This window comes from Anser anser, assembly GCF_964211835.1.
Source record: "Anser anser genome assembly, chromosome: 1".
Classification (NCBI taxonomy): domain Eukaryota; kingdom Metazoa; phylum Chordata; class Aves; order Anseriformes; family Anatidae; genus Anser; species Anser anser.
This window is the reverse complement of record NC_139720.1, coordinates 40,837,720-40,859,469: the sequence shown is the minus strand read 5'-3', so window position 1 is coordinate 40,859,469 and position 21,750 is coordinate 40,837,720. Positions and strand designations below refer to the sequence as shown.

The 21,750-nt window shown below is 37.8% G+C and overlaps 1 protein-coding gene and 1 long non-coding RNA gene across 13 annotated transcripts in view; both read left to right on the top strand.

The window, feature by feature from the left end:
- The window catches only part of KCNC2 (potassium voltage-gated channel subfamily C member 2), a 102,088-nt gene that overhangs the window by 23,204 nt on the left and 57,134 nt on the right, over positions 1 to 21,750 (top strand). The window lies entirely within an intron of this gene.
- LOC310893877 lies at positions 13,209 to 17,948 on the top strand. Its single transcript, XR_014579386.1, has 3 exons — positions 13,209 to 16,610; positions 17,177 to 17,328; positions 17,397 to 17,948. It is a non-coding gene; the product is annotated as an uncharacterized lncRNA (long non-coding RNA).

Sequence of the window (21,750 nt, the reverse complement as noted above, 5' to 3'; positions counted from 1 at the left end):
TTTTAGGGTTTTGTGGATTTTCTGTGAAACATGGTTTTATTCTTGGGCACAAAAGCTGTATGCCCAACTGCAGTTGAACAGCTGTGTAAATATTTCTAAATGACTCCCTTTCCACCATATCTGGCACATACACAGGAAACACTACGAATGAAAAATACCTGTTCATAACAGTCTGGGTCCTAAACACATCACAGCATCCCTCCCTCCTCAGCTTGCCCAAGCTTCTGCCCCTTCAGCTTTACCTGTGCAGGCTGCCCTCCTCCTCCTCCTCCTGGTGCACCCCTCTGCAGAGGCTCTTCCTCCGGGGCCATCACCCTCAGGAGGAGCTGGTGGCTGTAATCCAGGAATAGTAATAGGGGATGCTGCTTTTCTTCCCAGCGTGACTGTGGGAAAGGGTGGGCCAGGCTCATTGCATCTTCCATTTGCTGCATAAATTCCTACTGAGTGCTATCTCTTCATTGGCTGTATGTGGGTCAAATCCTCGAGTGCTGCTAAACTGCTCTGAACTGATGACTGATAACTATGTGTCTGGGAGATGAGTAAAAACAGGAGGAAAGGTAGGGCTAGGATTTACCGAGATAGAATCTACTGGCTTCAAAGGTGTACCTTTTTTTGTCATAACCCCTTTTCCTGTAAGTGGAAGTTTCTGTTTTCGTTTATTAAAATGCTTATGGAACAACGATAGAAAGATGTGTACTAATGGGAGACAGCCCAGACCACCAAAGTAATCAAAGATTTAGAAATCGTGGCGCACAGGAAAGGATAAGGGACCTAATGTTTGTGCTACGGATTAGGATGCTGTAGAAAGACACAGGGGAGTTCCAATAGGCTGCTGCAAAGAAAAAAAGTGAGCTTTTCCAGTGTCTGTACCAAAGAGACCAAAATGTAATAGGATTAAATTGGAGATGGAGAGATTTAATATAGATTTACACTTCAGTTCAGTGCTTTCGTATGACTAGAATAGATTCTGATGAGGCTGAGTTGAAGCCATAAACAAGAAACATCGAGCCTTAATTTGCTCGTCTCCTTACATTTTTCCAAATTCTGTCATATCGCAAACAGTCTTTAGGATTTAAGTTCAAATTGTACTTGTGTAGCTGAAGAGTTATAAATTAACAAACAATTGCCTTGGATGAAATCATCCATACTTTATTCTCATGCATGCTTATTTTATGTTTTGTTCTTAATTGCAGTGCTACTTTTAAAGTTTTTATAAGTGGAGAAATGGTTAATATTTAGGAGATAATATAGTCACAGAAATTTAGAGAATGTGTATTTACCCATAGATTGTGATCATAGCCTTGTAGAACAAGAGATTGGCCTCAGATTATAGTTTAAAATTTGGTGTACTCCTTATATTTATTATTTATTTATTTTCAGATATTTTTACTTTCTTACTCCACATTGTCATTGTGTGTAGCTGTTAAAAGCACCAAGTAACAAAACGAGTCCCCTATGACAGAAGCGTTGGGAGCTAAGAGAAATGTGCAGTGAGGCAATGTAGATTGAAGCTATTTTGCATTTGTATTACAATTGCTTTGTAGCAATAGTGGGATGGGCACAATTCAGATGGTAAAGAGAGCAGTGGTCCACCAAGAAGAGCTGACTGGGTAGCTGGAACATTTTTAGTGTGCAGCCTTGATTTACAGTCATGAATTTCTGCTCCGCAATCTCTAGTCGGAGTCATGAAGCAAGCTTTACTTTTCTTACAAGTAGACTCTGAAAGGTGATCAAGGGGGTGCCAGATCCTACTGTCCAAATTCAGGGTCATCACTTCCAATTTCTGTGACACAAATCAAGATTTACAAGCCTCTCCTACATAACAGAAGATGCCAGCCAATTTCTACCTCAATATCTACACTCCAAATAAATTTACACTTGTTCATAAATAATCCAGTGATAACCCAATGACGTATTTAAAGAAGTGCAGGGAAAATTTATAGTGTGTGCTTGAGCCAGAAATACTTCATTGTTATTAAGAGGCCTATCTTTTTCTCACGAGAAATGGTAGCAAAATTTTTACCTGAAACAAGATCTGAAAGCAGGTTTAGAAAGACTTGAAAATAATAACAAAAAACATCTGGAATACCATCCAAAACATTGAATTCGACCAGATTTTATTTTCCATATATTTTTATTCATTCAACAGTTTCTTCTTCCAGCTTTGTCAAGCCTTTGATGTTTTGCCTCTTCATGTTTGTGCTTATGCAGATAAGTGCCTGTTTAATGTGCTTACATGCGTTCCTGAATCAGAGCTGTAATTGTATTTCCTGTCGTGTGTGTTTCATACGTGGAAGTGCATTCAAATCTATGAAAAGTAGCTGAAAAGCTTGGCAGTATTTATTTCTGACCAAGTCCTTGGTCAATAATGAATTTGTCCAACTGAAGCTTAAAGGAGACAAACTATTTTTATTTATTTATTTATTTATTTTGATAACGTAGGTATGGAGAAAGAGTAATAGTAGGAAGGGGCAGTATTTTTAAAATGATGAACTATTTTTATCAGTTTTTAATTCTGGAACATCATTTTCAGTAGCAATCTCATTATAAGTTAGAAAGAAAGATAAAAAAGATTTAAATATTTCAATGTCGAACAGAAAATAATATATATTTTTTTTCCCCTGAAAAACAGAAGTATGTCTATTATGGACTCATCCATGTTAACTTCTAGTATTTCTTTGTGTTCCTCAAACTGAGAAGTCCATTATTTTTATTGCTCAAGTGACTGCCCATGGTTAGGCAGCATTAAATGGCAAACGGTGGCAGAGCACCCTGGGCATCAAACACCTGAAGCAAAATTGACAGATAGCTCCAGTCTGAATTGTGTGCCGGTATGTCAAGGCCATGTGCACTTTGCCAGCAGTTTTCTGGTGAAAGTTCACTAATTTTGGAGAAATTGTTGTCCTGTCAGAGGGAAAATGGAGTCTGCAGCTTAGCGTTTCAGCAGAAGTAAGAGGCATGCAAGGGGTTGAAAACAAACACACAAAAAGTAACCTTGGTACATTTGATGGTCACGATAAGTTTACTAAATCTCAGACTCAAGTATAGATAAGTTAAAAAAATGTTTTTAGAGATTTGATATGTAAACTTGAATATCGTTCAGCAAAAGCATGTGTAATTGGAGGTGGTGAGTCTTTATGAACTGTTATTGGCTTTTTAGCAAAGTTCATTATGCAGAAATATGTCTGTTCTGCTCATTTTAAAGTTTGGTCATTAAGCTTACTGATTCATAAGAAGGTGACGTGGGTAATAGGCTGTTATTAATGTGCATAACTACTGAGGTGAGCTTTGTTCTGCTGCGTTAATAAGTGAATTGTAACAGAGATGACCCAATTACCAGCAGAAATGGAATAGAATTTCTTTATAGACAAGGTAAAAATAAATATCATTTTTGATTACTTTTACATTTTATTAAAACAAACAAAAAGAGCAAGTGGAGAAGAGTAATTGAAGTTTCAATGTGGGAAATCACCATGGTTAACTTCTCCATAACAGCAGTAGTGCTGAGCTAATGGAGTATGACTGCATGCTGGCTAGGGAAGGGCTTCTCTCTGAAAGGGTGAAAAAAGTAGCATCCTTTGACACACCCCTGGAAAAAAAAGCAAAAAGCGTTTTAAAAGGTATTTCTGGAAGGGAAATGAGTTGCTTTTACTCACGTATTTAGAATGCCTTCTTAAAATCTCTTCTTATACACTTCTGTAATTTGTGTATGCATGGAAATATTGTTGTCCAGGTGTTTCTGAGCTGTTGTACAAGTGCTTAGGCTTGTCACCGGCACTGTGAATGGAGGCCATGTATCTGCATTGGAACAGGTTGCCCAGGGAGGTGGTGGTGTCACCGTCCCTGGGGGTGTTCAAGGAAAGGTTGGACGTGGTGCTTAGGGACTTGGTTTAATGGGTGACATTGGTGGCAGGGGGATGGTTGGACCAGATGATCTTGAAGGTCTCTTCCAACCTTAATGATTGTATGGTTCTATGATTCTATGTTGAGTCGCACCTTTCTGCAGCATCAGCTTGTGGACTTGCAGGAATATTTCTCCTCTTGTATAGAATATAGCAGAGCTGCTTACCTGCAGAGAGGGGCTTTACTTTCCAGTGCAAGGGAGAGTTGGGCACTGTCTTACATGCTCTCTCTCTGCATGTAATACAAAGCCTTTTACGCAGCACCTGGTTTTGACTTAGTTCAGTTGATGAAGCTAATGAGTTCCATGCCTGTTTTCAAGATTTAAATGACTTTGAAAACTCAAAGCAGTTGAAATGCTATTTCAATGAAATGGAAATTTCTCATCAAGATTGAAAAGTTAGAAACTTGTCAGAAAGTTTGACCGGAACTGTTCTTTGCAAGATTAGTTACTGATCACTGGTTGCAGAAATATACACACACACACATATATATATATATATACTTTTTTTTTTTTTGAGTGAGGGGAAAAAGTTCTGTAAATCTTGTTTTCTTGTTGGTTGCCTTATATATAGTATTGGATTGTTACTGCTGCTGTATGAGTTCCCTGCAGACGTATGAGATTTTGTGTAATTAGGACACAAAGGGTGTGTTGTGTGAAGGAATACCCATCAAACAATCCTTAATTGTCTTGAAATTTTATTCTAGTATTAACAGAAAAAGAATTTGCAGTCTTGTGAGCACTATGCTCAGTGCTGTTTCCCATTCAGTCACCATTGCATAAGTTGAAATATGAGTTAACTCGGTTCAGCAATCTGTTTGATGTTGTAATGAAGACGGAAAGAGTCTGAGGTGAAGGCCTTTTAGACAGGAGCGCCAGCAGACACATATGCCCACAGCACAGGCTGGTTTTGTTAATATTTCTGCTCACAGGACTGTCAAGGTTAACCATGTCTAGCAGATGTTTTACCAGGAGTGCTATGTTCCTGATGCTGCTGGAAGATTTTCATCTGAGAGATGCAGCAGTGTGTTTTTCTGGCACTCACAATGTGAGAGAACAATTTCCTTTTACAGCGATGTTGCTGAAGGGAGAAATACGTGCTAAGTTAATGAAAACACGTATCTTGAATATTTGAGGTTAAAAAGTTCTTTGAATGATTGAAGCAGCAACTAAAACAGTCAAAACAGAGAAAAAAAACACACAACAAAAACAAAACCAAACCCAACCCACACCTGGGAACTCCAGACACTGCCTAGTAACTGGATGTTCTCATTTCTCAAATTGGTCCAGAGCTTGAATAGTGGTCTGCACAGGGACTTAGGGTGCTCCTGAACTGCATTTCCAGAATATGCAGTGTGAGGGGCTTCTCATGGCAACACAAACCTTATGGTTGTGCTCTCTATGTCAAGAAGACCTTTTTTTCAGTGAAATATGGTGAAGAAAGAGGCATGAAAGGTAATTAGAAAATGCATGTATGTGTCTGGAAGGGCAAGAAGGAGCACCTCTACTGTCTCTTCTGTCCCTTGGGAGAAAGAAGCAGTAGTGAACAGGTTTGTTAGGACTGATATACCAACTCTAATTCACAACACTTCTAGTACAGTGAACTAGCTCTGTTTTTGGAAGAGTCTGATTTTGCATCATTGAATAACTGCTGTGGGTACAACCAGTAGCTTTTAGACAATAGACTTTCTGCAGCAGAGCTGGTGTCTTGCTTTCTGTGTAATTTCAACATTTAGCCAACAAGGCCATTATTGTTTGTAACCTTATGGCATTACAACGTTTTTAAAAATACTAAGTAGTAGTCTAATGGGCAAAGGGGAGAAGTGCCCGGGATAACCATGGGAAATGATGGGAAGTGATTTGGAGAAGCCTGCGAAGGTAAAGGTGCCTCCAGCTTCTCTAACTATTTGTGATAGAAAACAGAACTTTAAACTGTATTTTTATGTCCATCTCTCCTACATATAAAATTTGCTCATCATAAAAAACTGGAGACTGAAACAACCTTTTCGTTTTTCTTAATTTACTATCATATCTGGGACAGATAGAGCAAGGTGACAAAAAAATGAGAGACTTAAAATGTATTTTTTGAATTCACAATGTGTTTATATATATTTGGCTTTCTATCAATAAAATGTGTCTATTGATAACAGTTTTCTTACCCAGCTTTTCAACGACTTCAAAACAAATTGGCTACTAATAATGGGAACAGAATTTGGCAAATGACTACCCCAGCTAGGCAGTAACATTTGTTAAATCTGTCTTTTTTATTTTTGCTGTAATATAATAAAGCTAGTAATCTGAATATATTTGCTATTCAATGGAGAGTGATAACTACTATAATTATTAATGCAATGCCAGTCATTTAAACATGTGGTATTCAGTATGAATAATAGTCTTTCTTTTAAAACAATTTTCACTCCTACGGTAATAATTTCATTACTTACTTCATGTCTTGTTATTATTACATGGAGTATACCTAAATGCACTTCAAAAAAGATATTGCTGACACTTTCAATTTGGTTTCAGGTCTAATTAAACTTCTACCATAACAGATCAGGCATTCCGGGCTTTCCATTTTTTTATTTTTATTTTTTAATAGCAGGTGAAATGCCACTGGAACAGATAGAAATAGGAAAGCAAGTTGTTGTGGCATGATTTGATCGGTAATGCTGAGCTTTCCCTCCTTGTGGAAATGCTGAAGGCAGAGGTCCAAGGGTCTCAGGGCACAACTGGACGTCAGAGCTGTGACATTGGAACATGTTGCTGCTCAGATGGGATGCCGCAGATCTTCATGAGGCGAAGTAGGAACATCTGGCATGTTGAAGCCTATGGGAGTATTGGAATCTGCAAAAGAGTAGGAGAAACTCTAACTTGTAATATTAATCACCGTCTTCAAGCCTGTTAAGTTTCTATTAGCAAGCAAGTAGCGAGATTAGATCCAAACACAGGAGTACCAAATGCATCCTGCTGATGGAAAGGCGGATGGTCTGATCCTCCTGATAAGCATTTTAAAAATAGTCTCAAGCCCAAGAAACATGCCAAAGGGGATACCATCCCAGGGAAATTGCAGGAGGGGTCACTTTGATTTGTGTTTTGTTTGCTTGTGTTCTGAATGCAGCATGACTTCCTGATTTGTGGTAGTCGTATTTTTTAGCTCTGGATCAGAACTATATACTGGAGAGAAATTTGCTTTTTTTAACACTAAAATGTTTGTGGAGAACATTTGAGGAGTGAAATTATGCATCTGGCTGCATCACAGCTTTGGAGTTAACAGAAGTATCAACTGATTGTCTTTATCGTACAAGCAATGAATAAAACTGATATCATGTGAGACTTCCTTTATTCCAAATGAAGAACTAAATGGTACTTTGGCTCCCTGTTGCTGAAGTTCTCCATGGCTCATAGCTGCCATTTTCAAAGGAGAAAATCTATGTGCCAATTTGAATTGCATACCAATGTTTCAATGCCTAACTCATTAAAACTGCTTTGCAAATCCCTGCTGACAGATGTCAATAGTCAGATATATCACCCATTGTGCAAACTGCTGTAAAACTGGATTTAAAGCATGCTGGTATAGTTCAGGCAAACAACCCTGGTTTATATCACAATAGAAGCTAACTTTTTTTCTTTAATGGATGCACGAGAAAACTATTACTGATATTTCTTGGTTTATTTCAGGATATATATATATATTTTAATCAATAACACTGTCCTTTATTAAGTAGGAAAAAAGTCTCAGTTTTGTATGTAAAATTTCCATGGCTTTGCTTTTGGTAAGTATTCACTTCCTTAGCTTTCTGCTGTCAGATCAGAAGCTACATTAAAAAAGTAGTTGATTTCTTCAGCTATTCAATGAAAAATTAACCTGGGAGAACAGCTTAATTCTGTGAGGGAAAAGGAAAATATGATTTTATACTAAAATAGGGTGCATAAGAGGCAATTTCTTGACAGTTTGGCATGAGGTACTGATGGGCATATCTGCAAAGCTTTGGAAATTAATTTAATATGGGATGGAAGCCAAAATGCAATATTGTTTTTGGGCCTGTGAACAATTCTAGGTTTACTATCAGCTTACTGCTAAAAATCATTGTCACAGCTGATGGAAGTATTTCCTAGACCTTATTAAGATACTGATTTCATGCTCTTTCTTTTTAGCTTGATATTTCATTGTATAATCTGGTGATACAATATATCTTTTGTTGCCATACTATTAATTTATTTTTCTCCTAATTTTTACTTAGAAGTGCAAGCCACATATCTCCCATGTGACACAGCCCTATTTACAATTCTGGCCCAGTTGAAAACATGAAGGTACTTCTAAGTTAGAGTCAAGCCAAAAGGCTTGCCTCTTTATTAGCTCCATTATTTAGGCTAGAAAAGAGCTGAGCTGATGACACACATACAGAAGATAATAACATGGTATATTAGATCATTAGTGCTCCCAAGAAGTTGTGGAAGATTCAGAGAGTAACTGAGGTAGGAAAGGGCCCCTGAAGATCATCTAGTCCAACTGCCTGCTCAGAATAGGTCACCCAGAGTAGGTTGCTCAGGGTTTTGAATATCTCCAAGGATGGAAGGTCCTCAGCCTCTCTGGGCAGACTGTGCCAACATTTGACCATCCTCACAGTAAATTATGTTTTTCTTATGTTTAAAGTTCATTTCTTGCGTCTGTTCCTCTTGCTTGTCTCTGGGCTCATCTGAGAAGAGTCTGGCTCTGCCTTCTCTGAGAAGAGTCATGTTAGGAGGTTCTTTCATTTCCACTGACGCACAGCTGAGCTGGGTCAGGCCTAAACTTGAATCACCATGATGTACCCGCACCGCGTTGTTTGCATGGAGAGACTCAAAGCCTCTCCATACAGATCTTATAGATTTTTCTAAGGCCATATGAGAAAACAGTATTCTTAGTACTCTATTCAATATCATTTATTAGTGTTACATTTTGATGTGGTTTTGGTGTTTAAAATAAATGATCACTCATTTGATTAAAAGGAAGCTTTGATTTTACTGGAAGAGTAATTCTGCTTAAAATTTGTTTCTGAGAAAACAGCACCTTCTTATTGCACATTCTTTTCTGCTGCCTATTAGAAGTCTTTAAAGCAGTGAATAAAATGAATATTAATTTTTAAAACAATGTACTTTTACAGTGTCACTTCTGCTGGCAGAAAAATTGATAAAAGAGAATGACCCCTTAGTAATGAGGGTCTAAATGATTGTACTGTCATTCATATGAAAATTTACTGGAAATTTAAAATTTTCAAGGCAAGCATCTGTTTTTAATTTTCAGGCAGTGGGGAAGCTTTTGTTTGGGAGAATGGAGTATCTTGCTTTTCAGTAAGGCAGAAATACAGCATGGAAAACATCCAGATACTTGCTTCACAACATGAGGAAGAATCCTATTAACTTAGCCTTCCATGCCAAAGGGCAAGATAGTTTTTCTCAGTTAAAAGTTGTGTAGTCTTCCTGGGTTTATAATTGCGTAGTCTCTGAGAAGCGCATGTGAAATCTCTTGTTTAACAGCAGCAAACATTTCAGTAAACTTCCATGAACAATGGACACAGCACACTAGCAATAGAAACCTGACTTGGATTAACGAGAAGTATCTGTATTTCTTCAGTGTTGAGACATTTCTTTAGTATATAGAAAATTTAAGCAAGGTTCTGGCGGGTAGCATACTCAGAGACTGCACGTGGTTGTTGCCAAAGCTCATGTCAAGGAATCAAAGAATGGTTTGGTTTGGAAGGGACATTAAAGACCATTGTTTGGTCTAACTAAGTCTAATTAAAGACTCTTGTTTGGTGTAGTCTGTCACCTTCAGAAAATAGTGTTGTCTGGCTAGCTCTTTCTGTATATCATTATTAGCTCATAATCACCACTCTTCATGATCATTCCTAAACTACTAAAATGTGCTTGCAAGCATGCTTCTTAAGTATCACAGTATTGTCCCTCAATTTAGAACGCACTTCTAAGTCATGTTTTTCAGAATTTAACTACACTATTTTTTTTCTGCTCTGAAATATGATAGAAGAGGGGTGTTAGCAACAACATTTGACTGTAATTAATTAATTTTAGTGGAAAGCTCTTGAGAGTCAGGGAAATTGTCTTTGGCTTGGGTACCAAACATGCGTGCTTCCCATGGGCTGCTGCGTTGCCTTGCCCCAGCCTTCCCAGCATGGTCTCTTGTGGAAGGCTCTGTATTGTGGTGGAAGGATAAAAGGTTGCCATCAGGCCTTTTCTCCTCTGGATGCTATGGGTAAGAGCAACAGCTTTAGTCTCATCCTTGCTAAATGTCAAATTTGAATCCAGTTTTGTGGAAAATAAACAGATCTGTCATTAAGACAGGTAAACACAAGGTTTGCTGATTTGGCTAATTTATGTTCTCTGTTAAAATAAAAATATTTACTCAGGAAATGGCTCTTCTATACCTCCAACAGCATTATGAATAAAATTCTTGTATTTATGTTTTTATTTTTAAATAAGTAAAAAGCATGGCTTGATTTTTATTTAAAGAGGAAAAAGGAAGACTAGATAGATCAGTTTCCAGTATCATTATTTGCTCATTTGAAGCCTACAGGTTTGTGTAGGGGCATCAGGCTTCGTATAAATAATTTTTTGCTGCTGTAATGAGACATACATGCCTTGAAATGATTACTGCTTGAGATGAATACATATACTCAGACTGTCTAAGACTGACTTTGGCAGTTGTTGGCCTACAAGAAGTCTGCAGACTTTGCCTATGGAGGATAATTACAGTTCTCTTGGGAAGTAAAAATCCCCTCTTTTCAGCAGCCACAGAATATGTGCTTAGACATCATGGAGCATTGCCTTGGATTATAAGCAGCCTGATTGCTGAGCCTGAAAATCTGCCTGCCATTTGATTATACATCTCTATCAGGACTTCATATTCCAGCAAATAAAGGCAGAAGGACCAGAAAGAAATTGAAAGGTACCCTGGGACTTCAAAATATACTTGCCTGTGGCTGGTCAGGACTGTATTTGCATGTCGGTATGCGTATGAAGGGAGAACAAAAATCTTCTCTTTACAAAGAAATGTGAAAAAACTACGCACTCCTTGAGCATCTACACATCTGGGAGTAGCTGGGGATATTCCGTGAAGAGGACAACCATGGGCATGAGTGCTCAGGAAGTGTGGGTGCAAGGCAAAAATGTATCTCACAGCCTTCTTTCATTTGACCAGTGTTTTTATGCACTTCAGCTTTTTTTGTGGGCTCTACTGGCAAATCAAATGTTGATGTAGAACAATTTAGGCTTTCCTGGAACTAGGAAAACTCATGCCATCTAACAACAAAGAGGAAAAACTCATTTCATGTAGAGCTTGGTAAATTCATGGATGAAACTGGGTGACAAGGGTTTTAGAAATTGAAACAACAGTCCATGGTGTGTCCAGCTTGCTAGTATCCTCAAGGTATGACTGGTGTTGACAGCATCCATTTGTACCATTTTTTGTATTAATCCCAGCCGTCAGGTCTTCTGCTGTTTGCTTACTGGGATTATTCCTGACCTTCCATTGTACATCCTCTCTTCTCAGGAGTTTCTCGTTTTTATTTGTAGCAATACAAGAGAGGCTGCAAGTAGGTAGCCAGGAGAAACCGGTGGGATCTGCTGATGCTATGAGAAGTACCAGAGTGTCTTCAGTCCCTGGGGTGGTTTGTCATGCTGACATGCTTAGATCTGTTACCAGGTTTGTGGCTGCAGCAGGATTTCCCACCCAGGTTTGAAAAGCAGGGTCTGGTTGGGTCATTGGTTATCATTTTAATTCCATTGCAGAATGGGGTCTGGTCCACTTTCTCCGAGATTTAGGTCTTTTGTATGACAGAAATGTAAGATGTATTGTGGTTTTGTTTGTTTGTTTGTTTAATGGGTTTGTTTAATGGGTGTAGTAAAGTGCTTGTTGCTTGCAATGTGGGGGCACTTCTTTAAAAAAAAAGAAAAAGCTATTCCCTAGTTGCCTTCAGTTACTAGAGATTAGGGTTCATGACGCTGGCAACATGTTCTGTTCCTGTGAATGAGGGCTGAATGAGTGAGCCTGGCATTTCCAGCTTCTGAGTGTTTGAATTTTATGACCTAATTAACATTTTTAATGTAATTCCTTATGAGTGGAGTGTGTAGTACAGAATATTGCTTTACGCAAATTGGTTTCTGAAAAATACTGAAGAGAAAATGAAAATATTCTTTTCAGAACGACAAAAAAACAAAACAAAACAAAAAAACAAAAAAAAACAAACCAAAAAACACAACAACCTTCTCATGTAGGAAATATCTACAAACATGATATAAAAGGTACTTTTTCCTATCACCGGGAAAGATTTGTATTTTTCCTCTTGCAGTTTTACTTTTTTATTCAACAGGCAGTAATAATTTTGAAAGACAAAGCATTTACAGGTCCTACATTTAAATACAACAAAACAGAAAAGCAACAGGTGCCTGCTTTCGGTAGTTGTTCCATTAGAGTTCCAGTGAGTTGTGAAATTTACCCTTCCCGCAAATATTTTTAGTTTTGAGGTGGATGAATCTCTCTCAAAAAAACTAAATCTCTATAAACTAAATCGATTTAATGTTCAGTCCTTTTTAAACATTTGCAAATTTGCTTTGTGCCAAGATAGTGCACAAATATTTCACCTTATCACGCAATAGGTCTCCTTCAAACAACAGATTTCTGTGTTTATTAAGAAATTTTGAACTTCTGTTTTCACTGAATAGCCTGCAGCTGTTATGAAACATTGACTAATGATTGCGCTTTCATGTACATCAGCGAAAGAATTGCTGACCTGAATGGTATTATCAATTATTTGTGAGCTATGGGAGTGTTTAGCATTAAAAACTGCTTCAAAATCTTCTGAATGGAGCATCGGTCCAGGCTTTGTCATAAGAAATAAAACTGCTGTGTTTGCTTGGACTATTATCTAATTGTTCGGAATGTTATCTAATTATCTAGCACACTCTCTAATTTTTAGCTATAAAACTCCTGGATACCAACATTTTTGAAACTGTCAGATATATAGGAGGCAGCATCGCGTAGCTCTGGGGCTGAAAAAGAAGCGCGCTGTGATCTGACCTGAATTCACATGGGCTGTAGATGTGAATACCTTGAGAATGGTCTAGAGGCTGGTCCTTCCCTGGGGCAGAGATTGGTCTGGACAGTGCTAGGATGACCAGTTTATTAAAAATACGTACCATGTTATTTTTATATGGGTAGATACAGATGGTAAAGTGAGAATTACAGTTTTCTCCTATATATTACTTGTACAATTTAAATTCTCATCAGAGGTGAAATGAAGATATTTAATTCTGCAAGTTTTGCAATCTAAAGAGTTGCTAAACTACTTCTCAGCTAAAATTTCTAAATGACTTTTTTTTTTCTTTAAAATATTTATTCTCTTTTAAAGAGATGCTTTCTTTAGTTGCATTTTTCTCTGCAGTCTGACACAATTTCTACCTTTTTAGTACTGTTCCTGGCTGAATGGAAAAAAAAAAATCTCCAACCTTCTTTGCCAGTTTTCCATGTGATATAATGCCTTTTGTGAGAGGCACTAGCAAGGAACTTAGGTGCATAAAGCTGTGAAATACATGAAAATCCTAAAAGCATCATATAAAAAATTGAATGTCTAAATGTATAAAGCTCACACAGCATATCATCCTACTACATATTTAACAGTTTTTCCTGAGCAGTAGGCAGCTAGTGTTGGAAAGTTCATGAATATTTTATTCTGTGAGATGAAAAATAACCATGTAGCAAACGTGCAAGACCTGCATTTTTTATTTTGTTTATTCCTTTTGGGGAGCTTTGTTTTCAAATTTGTGAATCAGCCTTTCATCTCCCACAAACCTAAAATTATTCCCATTGATTTTGTAGTTCTCATTGCTGAGGGCAGACCTCATCTGCTGGAGGTTCCCTTAGTGAAAAACTGAGCTAAGCAGCAGATCATGAGAGTTTCTTTAGTCTTGGGGCAGTTTATGGAAAAAAAAAAAAAAAGGAAAGAAAAAAAAGAAAAAAAAAGAAAAAAAAAGAAGAAAAAAGGAAGTTCTGAAATGATAATGCTGGATATCAGAATTAAGATACAGTTTGAGCCCTTTTTGGTGCTGTGAACAATAATGTTCTGTAGCCTTCTAAATTGAGGGTACAAGCAGAAACCTGGGATGTTGACAAATGGTTGTGTTTTGTTGTTGTTGTTGTTTATTTTTTATTTTTATTTATTTATTTTTTGACAGAGCAACTAGCTGAAGAGAAACTGGCCATCCTCTGTGGAGATGCTCAGCCTAGTTCTCAAAGTCATGTTGTTGTAGTTCTGCTATACTAAAGATGGAAGGTAAATATGAGTTACAGGTAGAAATAATACCTTTTCTTGGATTAAAAGGCATAAATGGAGGAAATAAACAAGGCTTTGGCTGCGTAAGCCTTTGTTCACCGAAGAAACAAAGAAAGCAGAGCTTATAGATTTAGAAGACAGTCCCTTTGAATTTAAATTAATTATGTAGATCATCTAGGCAATTGAGAGAAAAGGGTTCCTGCCTGTGGAGCAGAGAGAGCTGTTGTGATGGATCATATTTTTTGATCAGGAGGTGGCCAGCCTTAGGCTGGTGAGATTTGCTGGCATCCAGATTTTCCTTCAAGGCTACAGATATGTTAGGGGAACGCATGATCTTTTTTGTCTGGGCAATTATTTTGTTACCACACTGGAATTTCTTTTACTACCTGTTGACAGGCGTCTGTTCAAATTATCCTAATGCAATTTTAAAATACTGTTTTATGACTTTCATTTTTTTTTTCCTGGGGACTCTTGAGAGCTTCTTTTACCCTCTGCCCTAGTTCTTGTTCTTTTTCTAAAGAATGTTTTCTTTTTTCCTATTATAAATCTGCTTAGTTTACATGTTACTGTTATTTTTTATGTTAATCAGAGAGTTCTCTTTTCTGTGGCAAGATGTCAGGAGAGTTAACTGAACATGCCAGCACAAGTTCCCCAGATGTCATGTCACATGCATGGTATCTAGAACAGAAGTAAAGGAGTGATGTGTATGTATTGTAGTTGGAGGCAGTGGACAGGAAAGCCTTCAGCAGCTGCCAACATTTATTTATTACAGATGCTGAAACCAGGCAATCACTCTGCAGCTGTAGTTCAGAGGTGGCCAGGAGATCTTCTGAAGAAGAGCCAGCAGCTGAATAATTGTCTTTTTTTTTTTTTTTAATGGAAATATCAGTAATTGGTAATCAAATTCCAAAATGGACCCTCGAAGCAGAGCATAGATGCACTCAGACAGCAAGAGCACCTGAGCAGCTCATGGGTAGGGGAAGGGGGCAGAAATCCATGGAAAATAGACAGTTCAGATCTTCAGATGAAAATCTGCCATAAATCTTTGTTTTATATCTATAAATCCTAAAATGGACGATAATATTCTAAGTATGTTTACCCTGTAAATCAGAAGAAGGGATAAGCCAAAATCCATACAAAACATGTATGGCATCCATAGCTCCTCTTTTGAAACTGAGGATTGAAAAACACTGTTGTGTACCTGAAAAGAAAACCAGGATAATTTGCGAATTGTTTAATGAAATGTGCACATCTGCGTATACAGCAGTTGGAGGAGGGAACAGAAGGTTTTGTCACAACCTGATGAAGGGATAATGTGTTGTTGAACCTCACGAGAAGCAGAAAAAGCACTGGGCATGCTGCTTTTCTTCCAATTCACACAGCCTAAAGAGAAGACTGTATAAATGGGTCTGGGCTTGTCTCCCATTTAGGGACTTTTGCTTGGCAGATCTATCAACAAAAATGAAGATAGAACTTCTAAGCAGTAAAAAATACTATGTATTCCCATTTGCACCGTTTTTGTTTTGTTTTGTTTTTTTGCATACCTTTCTTGAAAGGGTGGACAGGTGGATGTGAGGATTAACTGCTGGGGTGTTGGAATTCCCTGAATCCTTCAGGTTTTCAAGTCCTGATCACTTTTCTTTTTGCATGTGAGATTGAAAATACTGCAAGTCTTTGAAGTCTTTAGGCTTTCTCTCTCCATTTATTTATACCAGTAGAGTACCGCTCCTTCAATACATTCATGCCCCCTAATCAGCACTGACTCTGAAGGTAAAACAGATGGAATTTGTTTGCTTATGAATTATGCAAAATTATAGTTTATTAAGTTTCTGCATTTTAATGGACAAATGAGCTAATGGCTATGTGGGTGGGCTGGGTACTCTACAGTGTGTATCTGCGTAGATGGACTCCAATTGCTTCAATTCACTAACTGTGCTTTCAAGTACACCTGTTCTCCATTGTGATTTTCAGCTGGAAAATCTGCCATCTGGATTCAGATAACTCTTTGAACAAAGAAAGAAAGGCTATAAATTTAGGTCAAAATGTTTTTTTTTTTTTTTCCAGCTAAAAAGAATGCACTTTTTCATTGAATTTGATAACAGAAACAACTATTTGTTGAGAAATATAAAGATAATTAGTAAAGATTTTCATATTGGATGCTAATGAGTGATGAAAGCTGAAGATGAGGGGAACATGTGAAGTGTATTGGCACCACTTTCAATTTTGCAGATTGCATTTAATCAGAAACTGATTTGGCTTGAAATGAACGTTTGTTGAAATTCCTTTTTTTTTCTGTGTTCTGAGAGATGGGATATAAAGCTCCACTGACTCCCTTTTGATTTAAAGGGAATGAACTGGAAAATATAAGCAGCAGTAGATGACGGGTATGTTATTTGGCCATTGCCTAACTTTATTCACGTTATTCACAGACAGGAGATGGGATGCTCATCTTACTTCATTTTATAGCTGGACAAAGTTTGATGGAACATTTAAAAAAAATCAAGTTCCCATTTTGGTTTTGAAAGACACTATGGCAACCCAATTTCATAATAGTAGCCCCAAAACACACAAAAAATATATTACAAGATATCTGGTAGTATAAAAAAATGAAATAATTAAGGTAGGAAAATTAATATTTTATATTACTTTGAGTATTCTTGTAAGCATGGAGAGTTCATGGCTATATAGTTGACATTAAAATGAATCGATATCTAAAGAAAAATAGGAATTGTAATTATTAGCAAATTAATGTTTAGTGGTTAATTAAGTTTATAACTTCTCTTTTTATTGGCATGGGAGAGTCAGAATCTAAAAAGATGAACTGTAGGATGCCTTTACGTACCCTGGTGCCAGTGCATTGACCTATGCATGATTGCACAGCTGTAACCAATGCTGAAATGTGGCCATTAAATGGAAGCCTGAATGACAAACAATTTCCTCCTCTGCTAAGGGCAAAGACAGATTCCCCTTTACTGCAGACGTCAAAGATGTTGCTACAGCTACCTGTGGGTTATCACCAGGATGGAGGTTATGATGACCAAAAGATGAAGAAAGAATTATTTTTCCATTTGTCATTTGGGTCTTTCAAAATGCTTTAGGAAGGTATGTTTTCACTGAGATGAAAAGCTTTGCTTTGAAATGAAGTGTGCTTACACATTTATTTTCCTCAGGGACTGGTAAGCTGTAGGAGAGGACAACGAACAAGCAGCTTGGGAAAGACTGGTACCACCGAGTCACTCTAGTATCTTCCAAAATAGTCAAGGATATCTTTTTGCTACCTCTCCAGTCAGTACTTTGTGGTGATTATTGCTTCCCCTTGCTATTTTTATGCCATGGAGAGGGATTTTAGGTGTTGATGTCGGTGGTTTGAAAACACTCTTTCCCCTCCAGAAGGGAAGCGCCAGGCTGCCAATACCGCACGATGCACCCACGACGAGCGCTGCTGACAGCTGCTCACTCACATTTGTCATCGTTATGTAAATCGTCATCTGTCAGAGACGGGCACTGTCTGACCAAGAAGCAAGGGGGTTCGCTGAGCACACGGACCACTGGGACAAACTCTGGGGTTGGGGCTGAAGGGAGGATCTGCTGCTGGACTCAGCGCCTTCCTGCTGAGTTGTTAGGGTGATTGGCTTTGGACTGGTCACTGTGCCTTCACTGGGTGATGTGCAGTCCCTGTTTCTGGTAACTGCAATCCTAAATAAATATTCAGCAGTAAAGAACTAAGCTAATGATGTAAATTTATTTCAGTATTGCCACTGACTGGGGTAGCTTTTGTATCACGCACACAGTGAACTGCAGTGCTGTGTCTGGGAGAAAGGTCAGGCTACCTAGCTATTGCCTTCCTGAGAAAACAGCTCTAAAACTAAAACAGCTGACAGGCTTGGAAAGAAGTAGTGGAAGACTACTGTAGGCAGAATAAAGGGAAAGAATAATTACTAATCTGAAATGGGACAATAGAACAGTTTTCATCTTTACAATATAGAATACTTTGGAAAAGCCTTTCCGAAGACTGTATTTTGGTCCAATTAGTTTGAGATGATGTTTGAGACAGTTCTAGCTGAATATATTTAAAAACTAGTGTTAATAGCAAATTGCCCTACAACCTCCTTGCTGTTCAGGTACTTCTTTTGCAAGTTTATCTCCTTGTTTTTATGTTATAGGTAAGACAGCACTAGTTTTAGTCCAGCAGAGTAATATTCCACGTTGGCCAGTATACACTAGTATTTTAGTGATCTCTAGCTGTGACAGCTCCTACATCACAAGGGACTTCTTGTTCACAGGCCTTATGTTGTTGTAATGCTCAAAATTTTCAGTCAGAGTTCTTGATAGACTGATTAAAAATAATTAAAAATCCTACTTTTTTAATCAAAAGAGATGAGAGCACTTCTGTGATTCTGTTAGAGGTAATATATATACTTGTATAAATATTTACTTTTAGGTGAAGATAATACGACAAGCAACCACAAAACATGCAATAAAAACTGAAAACTTTTTGAAGGTAGTTAAGCTGGCCTTTAAGGTGGACCTTCCTCCTCAGTACTGTGTTTCTCGGCTGCTGTGAGGTTGTGGATCCTATGGCTGGGATCTCCTGCACCGGTGGGCAGGATGGCAAGGGGCAGTGGCACAGAGAAAAAAGAAAAATCAGGAGGCAGGAAGAGGTGGGCGACTGAGCTGCGTGGTGACTTCTGAAACACGACGCAGGGGGTGCTTGTTTGTTGGTCCGTGGAGGCTGCAGCTCCACCAGTCCTTGCGTGCTGCACATCAGAGCCATGCAGCACGATGGTGCCTGCCTGACCCTGCTGCAGTGCCCTGCACGAACAGGGCAGGAGACGAGCGGGGACTGAGCCCCGTGTGCTCCGGAGGTTCACTTCTCCATGATGGCAGCGACACAATATGATGCAGACTGCTCTTGGTCACGGGCCATTTACAATGTAATGAGTGCATTTAGCCAAAGTTTAAATAGAAAATAACCATCCATACAAAAGTATTTGTTGTGTATGAATTTTTCCCCTGGAGTAATAAATTAGCTAGTAAGAGATTTCATGTGACTTTCTGATGTTTATTAGCTGTTGTGCCACACCATACTTTAGGAAAAAAAATAACTCTCTGCAATTTTATGTAGCTGTGGAAAAACTTTAAATGAACAGTTCGTAGCCAGATATCCCAAATGACAGGTCCAGGAAACAGTAATCTTAGTTTTTGAAGTGTTTTTTAGCTTTACTTCATCAACCACTCAACTCACTGGAACAAAACTTTTTTTTTTTTTTTTTTTTAATTGCAGCTTACCTTTGGTCTCAGTTACCATGTTCTGCATTAAGGAGTTTGGAAGTTAGAGGACAGGAGTGCGCTGAGCACGCTTGTCCTTATGGTGCCCCCACTCAAGCCATTCCCTCTTCTGCATATTTCCATTTTGCATATTTCCAGTGGCTGTAGTCCTCTTATATTGGCTGTAGTCCTCTTATATTGGCAGAAAAAGGGGGGGGGATTAAAAAAAAAACCTCCTTTTTTTTTTTTTTTTCTTGGCTGGCACTTTGCTTCATGGAAAACTATCTACAAGCACGATGATTCAGACTGTATAAGATCTTCATAAAGTATCCATAGACTTTCTGTCCCATTCTATCCCCTTATCACTTGCTTTTTGCAAGGGATTTAGGACAAAAAGGTGGAAGAAACAGCTGAAATAGACGTGTGAACAACTTGTGAACTGCTCAGGCAGTTATCTGTCCTTTTGTGCCAAATATGCAAGTACCTTCACTCCAAGTGATTTTGTCACATTCATAGTTAGAAAGAAATGATATTTCTGGTACTCTTCCAGTATTTAAAATAGGGTAAGAATATATATATATTTACAACACTCACAGCAGAACAGCTTCTTCTCTTCTGACGATTTCACGTGTTCTGTATTTATTCTTTTCCCCCTTAATTTTCACCTGCAAACTGATTCATAGGATTTGTTAAATCTTTCTGTAATGTCACGTTTGGTCTGATTCTAAGAAATGTTTAATCTTGCACTCATGGCTGAGATAAAATAAGTAAGGGGAAAAATAAAAAACTGCTTTGAGGAAATGAACCTTATTGCAACTTTGAGAAAATGGCAATTTAATAAAAGCTGAGACATTTTATTCAAATCCCTTCTCTTCAGCTCTTCATAGCATATTGAAAATAATGTGATGATTTATCATATTTTACTTAATGGACAGTTTGTGGAGATAATTTGTACTTAATTCTGAGAGAGAAAAGGGAGTATTATTTTTAGATAGGAAAAGTAACAAATACTATTTTGAGTGTCCTTTAAGGTCAGGGTTCCCACCCGTGGAAAGCACATAGCTAGTGGTATGAAAACATTTTTAAATAAGATTGTAAAAGCTACCTGAGCAGCCAAATGATACTTGACATTATGTTTGAAAACCTGTGATAAAAGCCATGTAGGCTGAACTCAAATCCAGTCAAGAGAGAAAGGTCTTTCCACCCTGACTTCTGAATCCATACAGTCTAACTAAGCTTTTGACTGTGAATTTTTCTGGTATTTGTGGCAAATAGTATAGGTAAAATAAGGAAATTATGTTTTTTCTCGTGGCAAACTTTTATTTATTTATTTATTTATTTATTTATTTATTTATTTATTTTGTCGACAGCAGCAGGAAAAAAGGCTAAACAATTACTACAAAATACCATATAACTAAAATATCAACTAGGGGGAACAGTTTCCTTATAAATCTGCCCTCTGCTTCAGCTTTATGCTCCTCTTGCAAAAATATTTTCATAGATGTTTTTCAAAGAGAACTTTCGCAGTCTGGGTGCTAAGCTGGAAAGCATGTCTGACAGCAAACCTGCCTGTCAGCTCTTGATATTCCTTATTATTATCACTCACGTTAGTGAAAGGGTGAACTCCTATTATCGTCTTGATTGGTATAATTAAATTCACTGGAACTCAACAAGTAGTTCTAAAAAAGTCTGTGCGTAGCAGTAGATAACTTATTTTTAATTCTCTGTGCTGGAGATGCGCTGAGATTTCTGAGATTGTTCTGAGATAACTATTAATAGTACCATGCACAAAGAAGGTCTGTAATGCTTCAAAGGGCCACGCAAATCCTCTGGGGATGCTCAGGCTTACTGCTGTGTGAGACTGCAGAAAAAAGTCATGAGACTTGCACACTTCAGAAGTCAGGATATGGAAAAGTTCAAACACTGCATGCAACTTCACCTCCCCTCTTCTGCTTGTGCAGTACAGTGTATGCAACTGCTCAATCATATTTTCAGAGTATTTTCATTCATCAATTAAGAGATTTGATGATAAAAGTATGAATGAAGTTCTTAAATAGTGTTTACTGCTATTGAGCTTTTGAGCTAAATAGAAATCAAGCATTTTGCTCTATTGCTGCTTCTTTGCCTTAACAATCCATTTCTTTTTTGACCATGACCTTGTCTATTAAATATCTCTTTCCTGTCTAAACAAGACTGTTCTCGAATGCCTATATGGTACATAATTCACCAGTGTTTTGGTCTGTGGTTAGCATCTTT